Here is a 22500-nt window from a genome sequence, read left to right on the forward strand (position 1 = left end):
ACATCCCAACTCTTACCTCAGGTGTAGCCATTTTGATTCTACATGTGGAAAGATCACAGGTAACTCAGGTGTAGCCATTTAGAGCTAGGCTTTATATCCACTATTTACTGTACCTTGTTGACCATTTTTCACAATATTGATGTTACCATAAATAGCCTCACGACACCATCGAATAAATGATAGACAATGATAGATATACAATGATAAAAAAATCTGACACTAACTAACACAAAAGGGAACGTATTGATTTGGTCCAAAAGTGTAAAGCCATCCACAAAGCAAAAAGTTGTTACTTTAAAAGTATCTAAGATAAGATATCACATCGGTTTGTTTTTAGGTCTTTCTACATACAATTCTCAGTTGATTTTGTCCTTGAATAAAGGAGAAAGGCTCGATGAATGCCTATGTCTGTGCCAAAATCATTCCAACAATAGTAAATGCAACTGTATTAGTCATAATACATTTCAGGACTTTTACCTTTGATACTCAAGTACATTTGAAGTACTTTTGTACTTCCACTCAAGGGGAAATGTAAAAGGAGGACTTCTACTTTTACTAGAGTAACATTTGACCATATGTATCTCTACTGTCACTCAAGTACAGGATGTGTGTACTTCGTCCACCACAGAGTGAACGTGCCCTTTACCTCCGATTAGAATTTGGGAAGGTCTCCAGCACAACTTACGACACTCGTCTCTACGCATGTTAGATCTCAACTGATATGGTGTCTACAGCACACATGGAATCAGCCCAGTTTGCTGTAGTCGTGGAGACCACCTGTTTAAGTGTTTGATGAGGCAATCACTTCATTAACACAAGTAAAGGAATACACATTGAGAAACACCCACTGATGCAGTTGCTCAGACAGATCACCATGAAGGGCAGCCATTGTAGCTGCACCAAAGTCCTTCCCTGTAATGGGCACATGGGGTTTTTCACCCTTTTAAAAGTCATTTTGAAGAACTGCTGGAAACTGCAACTTGTGCAAATGTAGACACTTGGATTACTGCAAAGCTCTCCATTTCAACATCGACCCTGAATTAGATCAGCTCGTAGCTCTTCTCCAGAGACGAGGAGGAGGCGGCATTGTCCATCTCCTGCTTGAAGTCCAGCGCCACGTAGCACAGCTTCTCCTTGATGTCGCGCACGATTTCCCTCTCGGCCGTGGTGGTGAAGCTGTAGCCACGCTCGGTCAGGATCTTCATCAGGTAGTCGGTCAGGTCGCGGCCGGCCAAGTCCAGACGCAGGATGGCGTGGGGCAGGGCATAGCCCTCGTAGATTGGCACGGTGTGAGTGACACCATCACCGGAGTCCATCACGATGCCGGTGGTACGGCCGGAGGCGTACAGGGACAGCACGGCCTGGATGGCCACGTACATGGCGGGAGTGTTGAAGGTCTCGAACATGATCTGTGGAGGAGCAGAGTCCTTCCCTGTAATGGAGGAGGAGAGAGAGGGAGAGAGAGAGAGGGAGAGAGGGAGAGAGAGAGAGAGGGAGAGAGAGAGAGGGAGGGGGAGAGGGAGAGAGAGAGAGAGGGAGAGAGAGAGAGAGAGAGAGCATGTTATGTGAGTAGCGTGGCATGGCAAGTGCAAGCAATCACAGCAACTTTCGTGGCTGTTTGGTAAAATAACTTTCAGGTTACGGAGCGAGAGAGAGAGAGAGTGTGTTTTTCCCCTGGCAGGGACAGCGTGTGTGTGAGTGTGTTGGAAACAGAGCTCCGAGACGTGATTTGGAGGAGTGAGACTGAGAGACGTGATTTGGAGGAGTGAGTGAGACTGAGAGACGTGATTTTGGAGGAGTGAGTGAGACTGAGAGACGTGATTTGGAGGAGTGAGACTGAGAGACGTGATTTGGAGTGAGACTGAGAGACGTGATTTGGAGTGAGACTGAGAGACGTGATTTGGAGGTGTGGTCAAAATTAATCCAAGACAACTGGTGTGAGACTGCAGCTTTATTCACGACGCCGGGAGCATGTTACCCACATGAAATGTCAAAGTAACAAGCCCACACATCTGTGGGTGAAGCAAACTCTTATACCCTTACCCACACCCATGGAAAATCACAAGTTGTCACCCTCCAGTGATCACTTAACCATCTGGTATTTTAACAGAGATAAGAAATGTTTACGACCCCCCATCCTGAGGGTTACCCACAGTTCGGTGACACAGGGGTTAATTTAACTAAACATTCCAACCTAGGAGTTGCAAAAGACACAAGGGTCAGAGTAGGGTGATGGCAATTAGATTTCACTACATGTATGTAAGGTATACTAAACATTCAATGAGAGACATATAAAATTTATCCCACATATTCCCCCCTGTGGAGCTGTAAAGCTACATGTTTAATACAGTACTCTACATGTGTATATACTAACACAACTAGTCTAATCAACCTTATATTTAAACCTACCAAACAATGATTAAAATTCACTTCTAACAATTAATCAGATTATTGCAGTTCTAAATCTAAATTACAAAGGGAAAACAGAAAATGAAAAACACAGTTACATCATCATCATTTAAACCAGGTACATCGGGTCAGACTACTTTGTACACTTCTTTTACTAACATGTTTCCTCTATCTCAGTATCTGGTGTTTCCCTAAATGGGAAGATGTCTTCATACTTTCCTATATGAAGTACTATAAGGACAACCACCACAGGGACAAGGAATGGTAATCCAATTCGTAACATTCCCATCAGGATGTTTGAGGCAGTTGTACCAAATCTTTTCTCAAAGTCCTCCAGAAACATATCAAAAGCAGTAAGGGGAGGTGGATCTGGCACAGCTTTTTGGATGTCTTCAAAGTCAAAGTCAAAGTCAGCTTTATTGTCAATTTCTTCACATGTTCCAGACATACAAAGAGATCGAAATTACGTTTCTCACTATCCCACGGTGAAGACAAGACATATTTTACCAATTTAAGTCCACAGACAAACATAACATTCAAGTAAACAAAAAAGTAAGTAAATAAGAGGGCACATATAATAATGAAAAAAATAAGAGCAGCAAAATTTGGTTGAAATTGTGCATAGACAGTCAATAAAATACTAGTGCAAAGTCAGGCCAATAAAAGGCTTGTGTAGTTCTGTTTGACCTAAGTAAGAAAGAAAGTGACATAGTGGTGCAAGTTATGTAAGAGCAGCAGATGTGTTGTGTTTTCAGGACAACAACAACAAGTTGTAAAGTGTACAAGTGTGCAAGTGTGCAAGTGGAGTAGTGCACGCGGCCATTGTGGGTCCAATGTCCAGGATGTTATGTAGCTGAGGGTGGAGGGGGGAGAGGAGGGAGAGAGTTCAGCATCCTTACAGCTTGGTGTATGAAGCTGTTGGTGAGTCTGGTAGTGCGGGAGCGCAGGCTTCTGTACCTCTTCCCAGAGGGCAGTAGATCGAACAGATTGTGAGCGGGGTGACTTGCATCACTCACAATTTTGGTCGCCTTGCGGGTGAGGTGGGTGGTGTAAATGTCCTTCAGGGAGGGGAGTGAAGCACCAATAATCCTTCCAGCTGTGTTCACTATGCGCTGCAGGGCTTTCCTGTTGTATTCAGTGCAGCTTCCGCCCCACACAGCGATACAGCTGGAGAGGATGCTCTCAATGGTGCCTCGGTAGAATGTGGTCATGATGGCTGGTGGAGCACTTGCTCGCCTGAGTTTCCGCAGGAAGTACAGGCGGCGCTGAGCTCTCTTCGCCAGTGATGCAGTGTTGGTGGTCCAGGAGAGGTCTTCGCTGATGTGCACCCCCAGGAATTTGGTGCTGCTCGCTCTCTCCACCACAGCACCGTCAATGGTCAGTGGCAGGTGTTGGGTGTGACCTCTCCGGAAGTCAACAACAATCTCTTTGGTCTTGCTGACGTTCAGCAGGAGGTTGTTGTCCCTGCACCACGTGGTCAGATGGTCGACCTCCAACCTGTATTGGGTCTCGCCGCCCTTGGTGATGAGACCCACCAGAGTTGTGTCGTCAGCAAATTTCACTATGTGATTGTTGCTGTAGGTTGCAGTGCAGTCATGCGTCAGCAGGGTGAAGAGCAGCGGACTGAGCACGCAGCCTTGGGGGGCCCCTGTGCTCAGTGTGATGCTGCTTGAGGTATTGTTGCCAACACGTACTACTTGAGGCCTCTGACAGAGGAAGTCCAGTAGCCAGTTGCAGAGGTAGGTACTGAGTCCCAGTTTGTCAAGTTTGCAGATGAGTTGTTGTGGTATTATGGTGTTGAATGCAGAACTGAAGTCTATAAACAGCAATCTCACATATGAGTCTCTTTTTTCCAGGTGGGTGAGGGCTGGGTGGAGGGCAGAGCAGATTGCATCCTCTGTAGACCGCTTGGCTCGGTATGCAAACTGGAAGGGGTCCAGGGTGGGGGGGAGAATGGATTTGATATGTGACATGACAAGCCGCTCAAAGCACTTAATGATGATGGGTGTCAGTGCCACAGGGCGGTAGTCATTGAAGCAGGATGGAGCAGTTTTCTTCGGCACAGGTATGATGGTGGCAGCTTTGAAACATGATGGGACGATGGCTTGCTTCAGGGAAGTGTTAAAGATGTCTGTGAAGACATCCTTAAGCTCCCCTGCGCAGTCCTTCAGCGCACGACCTGGGATGTTGTCTGGACCTGTTGCCTTACGGGTGTTGATAGCAGCAAGTGTCCTCTTCACGCTGTCGGCAGAGAGGCACAGGGGCTGCTCATGTAGAGGGGGATGGGTCTTCTGTGGGCAGGTGCTGTTTTGTGCTTCAAAGCGAGCAAAGAAGCGGTTCAGGTTGTTGAGCAGAGGGATGTTGCTCTCACAGCTCTGTGGCGCGGGCTTGTAGTCCGTGAGGGCCTGAATGCCCTGCCATAGGCTTTGTAGATCCTCCATGTCTTCAATATATTGGGTGATATTGTTGTACTCATCTGGCACTAAGAAGCAACATGAGGTCTCAACAACCTGACACAAACCCCCTTGCTCTGCTAACAACATATCTAGGGCCATTCTATGGGCTACTGGCTCAGTTCGCATATATTTTACTTCCTCATTCAGCATCGAAAGAGCTTTTTAATTTTTAAATTGAGAAACTCACTCAGAAACATTAAAACCAATGCTTCAACAAAACCAATAAGGATGATTTTTATGCTTCTAAAAAAATATTTAAATTCAATTGTGCAGTATTGTTTGTGTCGTCTGCTTTTGCTGCATTTAGCATTAATGTCATGTCTCTAAATAAATAATATAATAATCTTAATGTCTAAATTTACTGTTGTATGTGTAGCTGCTGACCTCCACATGTGTCGTCTGCTTTTGCTGCATTTAGCATTAATGTCTAAATTTACTGACATTCATATCACGTCTCTGACTTTACTGTCGTATGTGTAGCTGCTGACCTCCACGTGCTAACATTGATGGAGAACATGAAGCAGCAGATGAACCAGCTTTCCATGAACATGAGTGTCATCATGGCCAGAATGGCAGCTGCTGAACCTGTTGTGGAGATGCCGGTGGAGATCTCCTTGCCCCTAGCCTCCCTCGAGGAGGTTGACCACTTTGAATGGTGGTTGAAACACCCAGGGAACACAAGCAAAAAAACAGCAATTGGTATATAACATCAAAGTCCATTAACACTTAGTATTGACATGCTTTTTCAAGGGGCATATCAATAAGATTTGGGAGGGTGCCCGGTGATATCCCTTGGGCAATTTAATATATTTGCCATCAAAGTACATTTTCCTATTGGAATGAATGGGATTTCATGGATTTAGATGGTAAAGGTTTACAGCTAACACATTTTAGCCTGTCTCATTCAGGGAAAACTGATTCAACCATATCAATCTGAAAACGTATTCCCTCAAGATGTAATTCATGACATGAGATATGTCCCACACTCATTGCTATGTTGATCATCTCTCTATCATTTATTTATCAATCTCTTACTTCTCACTAATTTAGTCTCTTGTTTCCACAGGTGGGGATGCTGGCCTCCATTGGGGGAAAGAGACGCCAAACATGTTGTTTTTAACATTTTGGCACACATTTTTGCCGACAGTGTAGCTAATTCCATTAATTGGAAAGGGATGAACCAAAAAAAGAAATTCAGTGAGATGGCAACCAAGGCCATTTTGGCTCGTAAGCATATATATATATATATATATATATATATATATATATATATATATATATATATATATATATAGGGCTGTCAAAATAACTGATTAATTTCGATTAATTAATTTGAGATAAAATAACTGATTAAAAAAATTAGTGCAGATTAATCTATTAACTATTTGTGTGTTTAATTATGTGTAGTAATTCCTATATAATATATACTATATTATGTCTCAGAATAACATATCACATGTGCATGCGAGCAATGACAGGATGCCATTTGTTCAGAGTTAGGACACACACAGGCATGTATAACATGCTATTTATTGCACAGACATTTGTGTTGTAGGCTATACAGTGGGTCAATTTGATGTAGGCTATGTTGCTGCCTGGGCTAACATGTCACTACAGATGCACAGAGGCTAGGCTACAATCAAAACGATAAAAAAACATAATAGCCTAGCTAGGCTAAGACTACCATCAAGGCCTACTGTGTAAAAATCGCCAATATCCTTAATGGGAAGCGACCCACTGAATCTGACACAAAGTTTTGTTTGACTGGCTGCGACACAAGATAACAACATTGACGCCAAATTGCATCTAAACTCGAACACAACATAGTCATACTTTCCATTAATAACACATGACAACATCCAAAAACGTGTTAAAAGGCCGTGGTCTTCTACTTTCTTCGACAACATTTTCAGTTCCATTTCATTCACGCTTCAGCAATGGGCGTCTAGGCACTCGCGCACGACATCCTCCGTTCATAAATATTCACGCTAAACTCCGCCCTGGAAACTCAGAATCTCAGAAACCGTATATCTGGTAACACCGGGATGGATGATTAGCGGGTCCGAAATGATTCCGCGGCGGATAACCCTCATATGACCGGGTCCAAAACGGACCCGCAGCGGATCTGTGGCTCATTCGCGGATCCAAAGCGAAACCGGGGCGGATGTATCCATTTATGTACGGATACGCAAAGGGACCGCCGCGGTGTCTGATCGGAGTTATTTGGCCCACAGATGAATATTTGTCAAGTTATGCTTGCTGAATATGGTATTAAATATAAAAAATAAAAATAAAAACTTTGAAGAAACTAGAATATAAGACATGTTTTCAGTTATTTCACACTTTTTTGTTTAGTAGGCCTACCTAATTCCACATGTGTTCATAGTTTTGATGAATCTACAATGTAAATAGTCATGAAAATAAAGGAAACGGATTGAATGAGAAGGTGTCCAAACGTTTGGCCTGTAGCCTAGCCTACTGTATGCTACTTGAAGTATTGTTTTGATGTGTTGAATGGAAGTCAATGAGAGTTGTTAATCGCTAACTAGCGGCGACAACGACAGTCACAGAGCCCATAGGCAACAAATCAGGGAAACAACTTACTTTTCAAAGGAGAACCACGGTGGTCTTGGTCACGCTTTTTCCGCCCTCCGTTGTCGTTGTAGCCTACTTGTGGAGTTTAGTTCGTCTGTTCTATCTGCTTTCGTTTCCCAGTAGGCCAAAGTTAAAACGGGACTATGCCCCAAGATTAAAATCCCCACGTCCTCCTGTTGAAGTCAAATTGTTTCAAGCGATATTAGCTCGCACAGTGACGCACGGAGAAAGTCCAAGAGTCGCGGCGTTGTTGCGGTCGTGGTATCTCTTGTTTCCTTCCGTTTGGCGATGTTATAGCCTACGTCTCAAGTAAATTCGCGCACGATAACTGCTGTAGTGTCACCCGTTACAACAAGCTAAAAGACATGTGTTAGTTATAGGACGTTCGACACTGAGGCATCGACACTTGTATCCCTCCGGTGAAGCAAACTGTTTCGACAGAGTGTTGAAGCTTGAGTCAGTAGCCTACTATCGATGCTGCCTGCACGATACAATCTGCACATGCGCAAGATCTGCACTGTGTCCTCCACCGTCTCCACCGTCTGCACTGTGTCCTCCACAATCTGCACATGCGCAAGATCTGCACTGTGTCCTCCACCGTCACAACCTCGCGTCCAAAGCCATCAGCCCATCTCTCCACAAGTCACTCAACACAGCAGTAAAAGCAATAAATAAAATCAAAGCCCATGCTCTTAATGATAGGCTCTTCAGGCAGCTGTGTGGCGAGAATGATGAGGCCTTCGAGCATCTGTTGCTCCACACCGAGGTGCGCTGGCTCTCCAAAGGCAACTGCCTCGCCAGGCACAGCTGTCTGAAGAGCTGTGTTGACTACAGTTGACAGTTCACTCAGTCCACACAAACAATTCTGGTTTCCTTGCACTAGCCATTTCGTCGTAGCCTATTCTGTCTGTTTTTAAAGCGCAAGTTGTGCAAGTTTTGGTCAATTTCTGTAAAGAAACAGTGCCACCTATAGGCCTGGGGTATGAAGTAACGTGTTGAGTCGTGTTGAGATGGATCCGTTTGGACGCAAATATTCTTGATACGGTTCCAGGGAAGACGGAGGAAAAAAAGATCGGTTTGGTACGTGTGGACTAGGCCTTATTCACGACGCCGGGAGCATGTTACACACATGAAATGTCAAAGTAACAAGCCCACACATCTGTGGGTGAAGCCGACTCTTATACCCTTACCCCACACCCATGGAAAATCACAAGTTGTCACCCTCCATTATTCACTTAACCATCTGGTATTTTAACACAGAGATAAGAAATGTTTACGACCCCCCATCCTGAGGGTTACCCACAGTTCGGTGACACAGGGGTTAATCTAACTAAACATTCCAACATAGGAGTTTCAGAAAACACAAGAGTCAGAGTTAAGGAGATGACAATTAGATTTCACTACATGTATATAAGGTATACTAAACATTCAATGAGAAAAATACAAATTATCCCACATATTCCCCCCTGTGGAGCTGTAAAGCTACTTGTTTAATACAGTACTCTACATGTACTAACACAACTAGTCTAATCAACCTTATATTTAAACCTACCAAACAATGGTTAAAAGTTACTTCCTACAATTAATCAGATTATTGAAGTTCTAAATCTAAATTACAAAGGGAAAACAGAAAATGAAAAACACAGTTACATAATCATCATTTAAACCAGGTACATACAGTAGGGTCAGACTCATTTGTATACTTCTTTTACTAACATGTTTCCTCTATCTCAATATCTGGTGTTTCCCTGAATGGGAAGATGTCTTCATACATTCCAGTCGCAGTAACCGATACATAACTTGTCACTGTAGCCTGTCTGTTTAGAGCTCTAAATACAGGGCTGCGAGTGAGATTTCGTGGGGCCAACCAAAATTTTGCTGGGGAAATTTTTGTTTGGCTCATTCAGCATTATACCGTACAGTAAAAAAAACATACATCAGTGGTTCTCAGGTGTAGGGACCAGGCATGGACAGATTATGAACTTTCGGGCCCCTGGGGCTCCCCACTAATTGTCGCATATGTGGAAGGGGGGTTTGGGGGTCCTCCCCCAGAATTTTTTTCATTTGTTTGATGTGATTTTCTGTATTCTGGTGCATTTTGGTAGCTTAGAAATCTAGACACACCCTAGCGGCAGCAAATTACATTTGCTTCCAGGGCTAGTCTAGCAACTCTCCGTTGGCTTGTGAGCTCGAAAAATTAAACTTCTATCAGGCCAATCAAATCGTCTATAGAGTCGTTAGGGGGGCATAACATAATGATTGATGGCAGAGTTGCAACGGTTTGGCTTGAATTTCCTGCTACTTGAAAACAAAGAAGATGGATATTGCTGTTGGCCAAGAGTGTGACACAAGTTAAGCTTGTTTTGAGATGGCAAAAGTTTGAACTAGTCAACTAGCTCCGCTGGTGGGAAAACGCATGGGACTCAGTGCTGTCCTATTGCATGCAGAGGGAATTTGAAAGACAACCGATTATCCCGCCCCTCGGACTGAGCACTGTGAACGGTGAGTGCCCAGACCCTACATTTTAATGTGGGTCTGGCTCGTCAGGCTAGCATTTTGGGGATGGCCAATACTAAATTCAATCAGATTCATAGCCTACATCCTGATGTGATGATATTGAGGCAATGATTCCATGCAAAGGCTTGGGCTTCAGGGCCCCCTGACACCTTGGGCTCCTGGGTCTGGGCCCGGAAGGCCCGTGCAGTAATCCATCCCTGGGATCAGGGTCCCAGAGTTAAACGAACATTGGTATCAAAGGGATCTAGCCTACTACTAGGACCATGGGCGTCGGAGGCATTGTGAAAGTGGGTGGGACATTTCAGAGGGGGGGGTATGGGTGTCCTCCCCCAGAAATTTTTTTTTGGACTAGATGCAATTTCCTGAATTCTGGTACATTTTAACAGGTTATTTAGATACTTCTATATAACAAAATAAAGCCAGCCTACGAAATTAATAAAAAGTAAATCATAATTTAAAAATAACTCAATAGGCTACTTGGCTACGCAATAAGGCTTCCATTACAGCACCGCAGACGTTCAATGAACGCATGAAAGCGGATGGTTTGTTTGAAATCCCGACACTTTCAACTACATGGAACGTAATAGTGATCATCAAATACCTCCCCAGAGATCAGTGCCCATCAGTCCCAACATTTAACAATATAATCAAACAGTCCAAAAGTAAATTAAATATCAAACTAAACCGAAAATGTCATGCTTTTGAAGGCCTACCAGTATGCCGCTCCAAGAAACGCATGTCTCAAAATAAAACTTGCATAAGAAATAAAGGGCTGTCTCAAATACAATCCTGCCCCTAAAGGCCTGTACTTTGTCTTAAGACCCCGGCCATAATTTGAGGATTTACAGTATCTAAGTAGACAAACTGGCTTCAGATATCCAACAGAGTGAATAGAGATTGTGCAGTCTTAGCTGTGGTTAGTGACGTGATGCTGTTAATGGGGAGTTTTACATAGCCTAGCGTAAACCTATAGGTTTACCTTTTTACCTTATCAAAAGTGAGGGAGATGACTGATCTCTTCAACACTGCGGGGGATTTGGCGCTTGTCACTGTGTGTGTGACAGAAGCGGAATGGGAGAATGCGTGTAACAAAAAAAAAAAGTTTATGAGCGATTTACGCGCAAATGGGAGAATCCAATGAAAATGACAATGAAGCACTAAACAGATGCTGAAAACAGCACTGGTATTTCGCAGGGCAAAAGTGGGGGGGTCCAAACTAACAATTTTAAAAAGTGGGTGTGTGTTTTGTAAGAATTTAAGAAATGTTTGTATATTTTAACTTTTAAATGCATCAATCAGGTGCACTTTCAAAATAAATTCAGGGGTCAGACTTGCTTATTTTTATAGAAATATTTGTGCTGTAGCCTAAGCTATTTTGCACTTCAGAATTATAACCATGCACACACAGGTGGAATAGTTATGGTGATATTGCAATAAGTTCACAACCACAAAAAACATATGCTACATTTCACAGTTCAGAAATGTTCAAAAATGTGTGTACATTTCAGCACTCCATGAAATTATGCAGAAGTGGTCACCTGTGTTATTCAGCTAGTTTATTTAAGATAATATATTGGTCTGGCCATAGCCTATATGCTATTCCTTTTTCAGGATGTACCCATATCTGCATGATGTGAATGTTTGCATATGGCTTATGTCAGGCTTTATATCAATATTTGTGTCTCGTTATTTGATTTTCTTTATATTTTTGCATTAATGTTACTAGGAAGCATGCCAATATAAATATATTCATTTATCTGTAATGGGATTGGCTGGAACCTGACAATATAAGAACCATGATAGTGGGATAATCTATGGCTGAGCAATTTACAACTAGATGTACCGCATAGCGGTACAAAATATGACCGCCGCTCAGTCCTGTACATCTGTTCCGCGAAAATAAATCACACTTCAATTTGTCTCCATATTTTACTCCATCCCCCACTCTTGAAACTTTTGTGTATGCTTGTTTGGCATGCCTGAGTGTGTGTGTGCGGCTGCACAGAAAGTAGCCTACTGGTGCTGAAAAGGTGAATAGATTGTAGAATAGCCAAAGAAGATGTAGCATTGTTATAAAACCTTTAAAATCTCTAAACAATCACAAGTAAGGCAGTTCATCACAGTTCATCCATTGCAACTGGATTGATAAAAGGTCACTTACACCTGTAGGCTACATTGTATTTGGGAAAAGCAAAAGGTATCAGCATAATGTTATTTATTTATTTATTTATTTATTTATTTTTATGTATTTTTAAACAAAAACATCTCTGTCAGTTCCATGCTGTTTTCAACAGCTATCAAAAACAAAGGTCATTTTTGGATGGATGGATTTTTTGTGAATGTTTCTTCTTCTACATAAAATTTTAGTCATCTTTAGTTCATGTAATACTTTATTGTCAATGCACAAATTAAGTAACAGTAGTCTGAAACGTTATTGTTAATGCACAAATTAATTAACAGTAGCCTAGTCTGAAACGAAATGCTGTTTTACATCTAACCAGTGGTGCAAATAACTGACATGTCCAAATGGGCCTTGATGAAATGCGTCGCTAGACTGTTCATACACATTTTAACGGGCCAAAGTTGAAGAGCTTTTGTCCGTTATTGTTAGTGCAAATATAGGCTGATTCATGTTCCCTTGCATTGTTTAACTGAGGTCCATGGTTAGTCTGGCTTTCATCAGACCAAGCTCAATCTTTTAAGAAATCAAAAAATAAATAGCGGGCAGATCAGGCTGGGTTCACCCAGCCTAGTCCATAGGCACCCGATATTGTTTAATTTTCCGATTGAGATATACACGCTCTGGCTATTCTAAATGCAAAAATGCATCAGGGAGTTATGACAAAACGGTAACTAACAAACTAGATCCTAATAGAAAGCTGTTAGCTTCCCTAAGCTACAGGTAGGATTATAAGGTAGGCCTATTTACAACATAAATTGTCAATAGGCTATGCTGGCGACACAAATAAAATCTCCTTTGGAAACCAATGGCTTACGCCTTACAGTATCAAGCGGACTTAAACTGTCATATCGTGGCGAAAAGTTGTAATAACATTCACGCAGCTCCATGAGTCAAGGAAAGCGCGAATGAAGTAGCCACTTCTAAATGGGACCCACTACTCAGTAGCTTAAGGTGTTTTGCTAAAGCAGCCATAATGAAATGAAGGGGTCATTGTTTGGATACTTCACACACACGTGCTTTTTAATTTCACAGACTACAACTACCAAGGTGTAATCAAAGCACATCGATTCCCCTCTCACACCCTGCACGCACTTAAAACAAAATAAACAGGCATCTCAGTCTCACGCATGTATAGGCAAAACTGTATCAGACCGGTGTAACGTTGGTAAATCTTCCATTGCACAGAATGATTTTGTAGCACGTGCAATAAATGACAGTCGAAAGATACAAACAGTGCTGCTATACATTTGCTTGGTATAACCGCATTTATAGTTTTCTACAAATGCAATAAATCAAATGCCTCCATCACTCAACCAACGCTAACGGTAACATTACCTAGGTCCTTATTGATATTACAAGATTAACGTACCTGCAGTAAAAACCAAGCATGTCCGATAAACATCCTCAGATTTATTTCGGCTTCAAGAAGAAATGGGAATTACACTTCATGTGAACATCGTCCTATCCTTATTAGATGTTCGCTGCGGTAAATTACAGTCCTTGTATGAAGCGTCCATTGTTTTTTCCAACCCACTTTTAACTTCCAACAAAATTACGTCTCACTGCAACGATGCGCCATCTAGTGGACAAACGACTACTTCTCGCCAATACTGAAAATGCAGCCATGATGATGATGATGAATATTTATTTTGGCTTTCTTTTAATCCTACTGAATTTGTAATTATGTATCGGCCGTTCTAATACCGATAGTATGTGGGTGCCTGTGTGTGTGCATGTGTATATGTGTGCACCGCCATTTACAGGCCAATGAGTGTACAGTCACTAAATGTACACATAACCTAATTTTTTTAGACCCCCCCATGGATGAAATTCTACGAAACTTGGCATACCCCCGGAGAATGCCAGGTCAATCATACACATAAAATTTGGTGCAGTTCTGAACATCTTAACTGAAGATAGGGGCGATTAAAGCAGAATAATATTGCATTATCATTTTTTACCGGGGGGTGGGGGTGCAAATCACAAATGAGTGATTATAAGCCAGGTTGATGTGGGCCCTTGAGACCAACATACCATAAAAGATTCTTCATCCTCAGTGCCACGGTTCAGGTAGTTATTTAGGAAAAACTGTTTTTTTTTTGCGGTTCAGGGAGCCCAGCACGGGGGGGGGGGGGGGGGGGGGGGGGGTTGGTGGTGGTCCCCGGGGACGAAATGAAATTTTTCCGTAAAAGTCTAGTGGGGCTACATACCCACCAAATTTCATGTACCCCGGTGGTTCGGTGTCCCGGGTATCAATGACCAAAAATTCAGGGAGTAGATGACGGAAAAATTCTTGAATTGTGTGCATGTGTCCGTGTACAAATTTATGTTTATGTGTGTGGGTGTGTGTGTGTGTGTGTATGTGCGTGCTTGTGTGTTTGCCTGCGTATGTGTGTTTGTGCATGTGCATGCATGCGTACATATGTCTACTGTGTGAGTATGTGTCATACGTATGATTACTGTAAATGTATGTGTGCGCGTGTGTATCTGTTTATGCACATGTGTGCACATGGAATGGGTTAACATGACCCCTGGAGGCAAACATACGGAAAAAATTGGTCATCCTAGGCCCTACAGTTCTCAAGATATTCACAGAGAACTGTGTCTGCCCTACCCTCCTTTCGGGGGGTCCAGTCCAGCGGGGGGGGGGGGGGGGGGGGCTACAGATCAAAACGAAGAATGACGGTTCCATGCTATCCATGTGGGGGTACATGCCCACCAAGTTTGTGTACCCCGGTCTTTCAGTGTCCCGGGGATCCTTGTTGGTGTACGTCACTAAATGTACACATAAATTATTTTATTGTAAGGCCCCCCATGAACGAAAGTACACAAAACTTGGCATGCATTCGGAGGGTGTCATAATGATCCTACACTTTTAATTTCGTGCAGTTTTGACCTTGTCAGCCAGAGATATTGTGATGAAAACACCTAATTTTTTGCTTTTTAATTTTTAACTAGGTGGCGCTATACATGAAATAAGTGGTAATGGGATGGGTTGACATGCCCCCTTAAGACCAACATACATAAAAAAGGTGGACCTCCTAGGCCCTACGGTTCTCGAGATATTCACAGAAAACTGTCTCCGGCTACCTACAGGCCAGTTGGTGTATAGTAACATAAATTAATTTATTGTGTGGCCCCCCATGAACGGAATTCCACAAAACTTGGCGTGCATACAGAGGGTGTCATAATGATCCTACACTTCCAATTTTTACTTTTTTGTGGCGCTATACATGAAATGAGTGGTTATGGAATGGGTTGACATGGCCCTTTGAGATTAACATACAAAAAAAAATGGTCCTCCTAAACCCTACGGTTTTCGAGATATTCACAGAAAACTGTGTCTGCCCTACCCTCCTTTCGGGGGGTCCAGTCCAGCGGGGGGGCTACAGATCAAAACGAAAAACGATGGTTCCATGCTATCTATGTGGGGTTACATGCCCACCAAGTTTCGTGTACCCCGGTCTTTCAGTGTCCCGGGAATCATTGACGGAAATTTGGGCATGCGAAAAAGAAAAAAAAAAGAAAAAAGAAAAAAAGAAAAAGAAAAAAAAAAAAAATCTGACTAAACGCGCCGCTTCGCTGTAATGTATGTAGGCCTACTGACAAATAGTTAGAATACATTATAATTTCGCCCCAATGAGGCTATGTAGAAATGTGTTGCAATTTCAAAACCGGATTACTCAGGAACCACTTAGTGCACAGAGGCATGCTTTATATCCTCGTATTCGGTACGGTTTGCTGTTTATTGTGATATTGGGTTTGCCACGTGTTGTGCGAAGGGTTAATGAAATATTAAACCGAGAGTAATGGGTGTGCACTGTGTGCAAAATCCAAATATGATTAGCCTAAATTGCACGTCGGTTCAATGTTAATTTTCTTGCGAACCATTTATCACAGCAACTTGGCGCTAATATCATTGGAAAGCTTAGATTCTGCACGTTCACCTGATGTGTGATACCCTGGAAATCCAGAGTTCTCGCGAGAGCACAATTTGAATTGTGCCCGCAAGATACTCTGGCCACGAGCAATGATCCAAATTTCTTCTATCTCTCGAGCGAGAGGGACCAATCAAATCGGTGTAGGCGGGACAAAGGCGAGCTACACTGATGACGACATTGCTGCGACGTCCGGAATCATCTAGAAAACATTGCAAGATGGCTACCGATGAACACCAGTTGTTTGAAACGGCTTTGGCCGCTACAATAAAGGATTTAGATTTGGCTTTTCAACTAAAAGAGGAGCAGAAAATCGCCCTCAAATCGTTCCTTTGCCAGAACTGGATACGTCACACCGTGAATTGTTGTGATTGGTTGTAGCGTTATCCAACTGCGTGCAGTGAGAGTTTCAAACGCATGCTTGGTGCCGCCCCTCGAATTGGGCCATTTTCATTACTCGTGGCCAGACCCTTAATCTGAAAGATTCCAGGCTCTGCTTTACCAGGCTAGATGTGTGATATCATATGTATATGTAACGGGTGAAGCTCTGGCCTGCGCTTCCCTGACTACTCTGCGTTGTGTTGTGCACAATGTGAAGCTGGACACAGGACACTCAAGGACCACTGACAGGTTTATTCGTTCCACTGGTTCACACAAACTGCATCTGGTGTATAATGAAACATAAAGGAGCAGAGCACACACACGTTCATCCATAAAATGCCTCTCTCAGTCAAGTTTAGCGGTAACTCACTTACTGAACGAATATACAGATAACCAGTGATAGTATGGGAGAACAGTACACCTTATTAACACGTACCTGGTGTATAATGAAACGTAAAGGAGCAGAGCACACACACGTTCATCCATAAAATGCCTAACACAAAAGAAAACCAACTTAATCATGCAATACACAAGACGATGAAATGGCGGCATTATATACACAATGAAAACTTCTGGACTAGCTCGCTCTCCCCCAAAGTGTCTCAATATTAACTCCCAACTGAAATATACAGACGTAAATCCACACAGATACACCACTACACTCTAATGGATTAAAGTTCCTGTCTGTAAGTCCATAATAACATAAATAAATCACACTTTCATTCGAACAGTATTAATACGTACCTCTCTCAGTCAAGTTTAGCGGTAACTGACGAGAGAACACACACGAGAAAGCTTATCTGGCTTTCACAATAAAAGTCCCAAAATAAAAATACATAGTAAATTATAGCACAACGAATAATACACTCTGTTGAAGGGTTTTGGTGAGATTTCAACCTCCAAAATAAAATACAATATTAACCTGGTTACATATAGGTTTAGTTGAACCTCATCTGCCAGGTATTTGACCTACCAGGTTGACACTTCAGCGTGAAAAATACTCAATAATACTCAAAGCATACCTGAAGCCGGGGGAATGCGCCTGGGACGGCTTCTGAAGTAGCATCGCAAATGAGAGAAAATTTAGAAAATTCCACAGACAGGGGGTGCTCTTGAACCCTCTCATCCCTCACCGTCTCTGAAAGCATAACCGTGGCTCAACAGGTAGATCTATAGGCTAAACTCATTTTTCAGGTATCTGACCGACCGGGTTGACACTTCAGCGTGAGAAATCGGGTGTGTGGCGTGTGAGTGTGTGAAACTAATCAAATGCGTGTGTCTCACGGCCAATGCGTGAGAGTTGGCACCTATGTAAATATACAAGCTAATGTGAACGTCCCTATAAGAAGTACTATAAGGACAACCACCACAGGGACAAGGAATGGTAATCCAATTCGTAACATTACCATCAGGATGTTTGAGGCAGTTGTACCCAATCTTTTTTCAAAGTCCTCATTGGGTAGTGTAGTGTCAGAGGGCTGTGAAGGAGTATTACCACTGTGTGTGCTCCTATCAGACTGCAGTCTAGCTGTGATGGATTCACCTAGCTTTTCAGCTAATTGTGTGAGTAGTGAACATAAATCAACATAAATAAACATAAATCTATAAGTAAACAACATAAATAAATAAACATAAATCTATAAGGACAACCAATCTATAAGGATTTCAAAGTCCTCGAGAAACGAACAAAAGCAGTGAGTGGAGGTGGATCTGGCACAGCTTTTCGGATGTCTTCAATATATTGGGTAATATTGTTGTACTCATCTGGCACTAAGAAGCAACATGAGGCAGACCCCCTTGCTCTGCTAACAACAAATCTAAGGCCATTCTATGGGCTACTGGCTCAGTTCGCATATATTTTACTTCCTCATTCAGCATCGAAAGAGCTGCTGCTGTTTCATTCGCTACACTTTGCAGGTGATAAGCTAGTCCGTTAATTTTTTGTAAAGCTGCTACTACACCACCCCAGAGAGAAAAAGTCCAACCCACAGTAGCTCCCTGTCCTGTCCATGGGTCTGCTATAACATATCCTTTCCATTTACTCATACCTCCTGATGTATAAATCATCTCTCTTTTCTCTCTATGGGTAAATCTAGTAGATTGTTTTTGATTAGAATATTTTCCATGTAAAATCCACATTGTAGGAGCAATAGCAGCTATGTAACAGGTTCCTACAGCATTAGGAGGCCAGTATGAATATGCCATTTTACCACACACCCAATACATGCCCATGGGAAGCGCAAAATTGAAGTTTGGACTTGGAATACTGCTATACCTTATGAGTGGAAAATAGTTCCCTCCCAGCCAAATCCCATGTTCACTTTGGCTATCAGCCGAATTAAGTTGATCATAATTTGCTTTGAGATAATATTGGCATTTACTATGTCCTAATTTTTCCTTATCATTTTATCTTTGCCAGAGGACCTAACAGACAAACACACAAAACCTTTAGTAGCAGGCACCTGCATAGTTTCTAAGTTCCATCCAGATACTCTCAAAGGAAATCCACTATTATTACAAACGGTATAAGGTTTTGCTGCTTGAGGTATTGCTTGTCCCTTTGTGATTGACACAGGCCAATAGTCTTTATACTTTGCATTTGCCTCAGAGTTAATCCACCCTAATTTTCTTTTTGACCACTCTCCTGTTTCATTTAACCACACTGAATCCATTAAGGTCAACATAACATTCAAGGATGAGCCATGCAAGAATTTCTCTATGTTTTCTAACCCTACTTCTGAAAGACATTTAGGGCTAGTACATAGTCTGGCGGCTGCACATACAGAGTCCTGTAAAGTGCGATATGGAAATACTCGCACCTGAAAAGATTTGTCTTGGCATACCCAACATGTGTCATTATTTCATGTTAATGTTGTTTTGGCACGAAAGGCTAACTCACATACTTTATTGTTACCACACACTTCATCCTTAAGGGAGGAAGTTATAACCCTTAGATGAAGAATAAGCACAACAATCACCAACATCTCGTCTTCTCAGTTATTCAAAACCAAAATAAAACCTAATCCTAGTCTTCAACAGCAGAGCTGACTTGGGTGGTTTAGTCCCTCCTCAGGTTACTGTCCAAATAAAATTAAATCAAAACAACAAACTTGTAACGTTTATCTAGCTAAACTGAGAAAGAATATTCTTATAAGATGCTAGTGATATTTTATTAATCCTCTTCAAAGTATGTATTCTTCAGCCTATTGCAAAAAGTGTGTTTGTCAATCCTCTCGTGCAACCACGTGTTGGTTATGATACTCAGTTCAGTCCATGTATTGTTCCGGATTCTTCACCACTCTACAGTGTGACAAATGGACCCAAGTGTCTCTTTCCGCAATCCTTACGGCTGTAGGTGTAGATAATATTACTTCAAACGGCCCTCTCCATCGTTCTTCATTCCAGTGTCTTCTCCTTAAATCCTTTATGAGTACCCAGGCGCCTGGCTCCACTGGGTGTGTCCTTTGGAAACTTTGTGGTAGTGCCGACGCCACCTGTTGGGAAACAGAAGACCGAGCAGCAATCAGTTCTCGCATGTAACCATTGTCCTATGTATATCTCTTAGGTTAGGTGGGAGCCGGCAAGGGACGTCCGGTCAAAATCTCAAAAGGGCTAAACCCTGTAGATCTTGATGAAAGGCCTCTAAGGTAGAGTAGAGCCAAAGGAAGAGCTGTCACCCAATCCATCCCTGTTGACACTATGATTTTAGTCAATTCTGTTGTGCCCCATCTAGGCACACCATCTCTCTTTAAAGCCTTAGCTACTGATAAGGCATTCGCATGCTTGACTTTTTTAGAACATGTCAACTATCACCAAACAATATTCATATCCTCTACATTTGTTGAATTTAATGAACTCCATCATTATGTGCTTAAACGGGCCTTCAGATGGTGGGTGATGTCCTTCCTTGACTCTCATTGTAGGTGCAACATCAATTTTTAGACACATAATGCACCTTGCACAATACATGGCTGCTACTGAAGTGAATCCTAGTGTAAAATATATTTTCTCTCCTGTCTATGTCATAGTATTTGCATGGTCTAAGCCACTGATAGTTTAGCAATAATATGGAAACAAGATCTTGGAAAAACTGGTCTGTCTGTCGGTGTATGTACTGTACCCACAGACCATGTGTTCTGTCCTTACAATTCTTCCATTTCCATCTTTCCTTATTATCTGATGCTTTTATGCTTCCTTTAAAGCCTCTTCAGATGTAACTACATCTGGTATTTGTAAATTCAGAAATGTGGTTTCAAAAAGTTTGGTGATATTCTCTGCACTCCCCCCTGCGCGGCTCTCTTTCTGTAGCTGCCGCGTCAGCCTTCCTATTGCTCCAGCTGATAACATCTGTATTTGCAGAGTGGGCTGCACATTTTAAGACAGCCACAGATGTAGGGAGTTGAATGGCATTTAACAATATTGCTATCCAATTTTTATGTTGTACGGGTTTGTCTGTAGATGTGATCATGCACAATTCCCCAGTTATAATGACTATATATATAAATACAAATTTATTCCCATTTGCTTAAATACATGCCCTGAATAGGGCTACCAATTCATCTGCTTGGACAGAAATAATATCTAGGAGAGAGTGAGAGTAAACCACATCAAATTGATTCACTACAGAGTAGCCAGTCCCTACCTCTCCGGACTCCAAACACATAGATTAGCCTAATAAACAATGTTAGGATTTGACAAAGGTGTTAGAAATGTCAGAGCTAAGTTTAGTGTACATAGAGACACCTTCACCACAATCATGCAAGAGCCACAGGGTTAATACCACATGCTGATATATAGATACAGGATTTTAAGTTTTTTCTTTTAGAAGCAGTGAGTGTACTTCATGTGGGACATGTACAGTTAGTGAATGTAACAACACAACGTCAGCACAGCTACCACTTGACTTGCAGCTGCTGCCACATCTATCCTCTCACTACTGCATCTAATTGCTTAGATAAATAAGCCACTGGTCTGTGCTGACCCCCATGCTGTTGACATAACACCTCTGACATGTACCCTGCTTTTTCACACACCAATAAATCATAGTCAACAAGTCAAGTAAGTCATAGTAGGCAAGAGCTGAAGCTGAGGCTAATGCCTATTTCAAATATGTAAAGGTCTTATCATAATTGTCAGTCCAAGTTTTTTTACATGTATTTGCACATGCTTGGAGAGGCTGTGCCTCTCATTTTAATTTAGAATCCAAGCACGGTAGTAGCCAATCATTCCTAGGAAGCAAAACTTTTGCTGCTTTGTCTCGGGTCTGGGACAACAAGCAGTTATTGCTGAGATGCGAGATGCATCTAGGGCCCGACAGCCAGGAGTGAGTATATGACCCAAGTACTTCACTCTCTCTTGACAGAGTTGCAACTTTTGTTTGGAGACTTTCAGTCTCACACTGGCCAGGAATGTTAATTTTGCCACAGTGTCAATTTGGCACACCTCACTCGACGGACTTCTTAGTAAAACATTATCGACATAGGTGATAATAGGCTTGATATAAGCAGAATGAATTTTTTTTAGAGGCAAGATACCAGAGCTTCGTTTGAAACGGCCCCTGACTCTGTGTATCTTTGTGGCAAATGTGGCAAAATACCTTATCCTTTGAAAATAAACGCAAATCACAACTAAAATATGGATCCGCTCGAATTGTAACTTATGCATTTTTCTATCAATTACAGAGAAACACGTTGCATTCTGAGTCAACCTTGAGTCACAACCACCTCCTGTTGTGCAGAGAGGGAAAGCTGCTCAAAGATCTGTCTCTGCACAGGGGTGACTTTAACAAAAACACTAAACACAAAAAATGATGTATTTTGTGATGATAATACATGACCCAAAGTGTGTTGGACATGCGTCCAATCTTTGTCATTTACCACACCTCAACTAAATAAAAATCAACATGGGGATAATAATATTGAGTTTGCAAACAAATATGTCAGACCAGGTGACAGGTCTACTACATCTTCAGAGTAGCTTTACTTGTAATTACACCGGCTATTTCAACAGTCTTAACTGTATG

General features: G+C 42.2%; 2 protein-coding genes across 11 annotated transcripts in view; both read left to right on the plus strand.

Moving 5' to 3' along the window:
* The window catches only part of LOC121718522, an 823508-nt gene that overhangs the window by 188990 nt on the left and 612018 nt on the right, over positions 1 to 22500 (plus strand). The gene's annotated exons all lie outside the window — the stretch shown is intronic.
* Positions 1 to 22500, plus strand: part of LOC121718811 (NACHT, LRR and PYD domains-containing protein 3-like) — a 162318-nt gene that overhangs the window by 41206 nt on the left and 98612 nt on the right. The window lies entirely within an intron of this gene.

The sequence above is a fragment of the Alosa sapidissima genome, chromosome 9, assembly GCF_018492685.1.
Source record: "Alosa sapidissima isolate fAloSap1 chromosome 9, fAloSap1.pri, whole genome shotgun sequence".
NCBI classification, from domain to species: Eukaryota; Metazoa; Chordata; class Actinopteri; order Clupeiformes; family Clupeidae; genus Alosa; species Alosa sapidissima.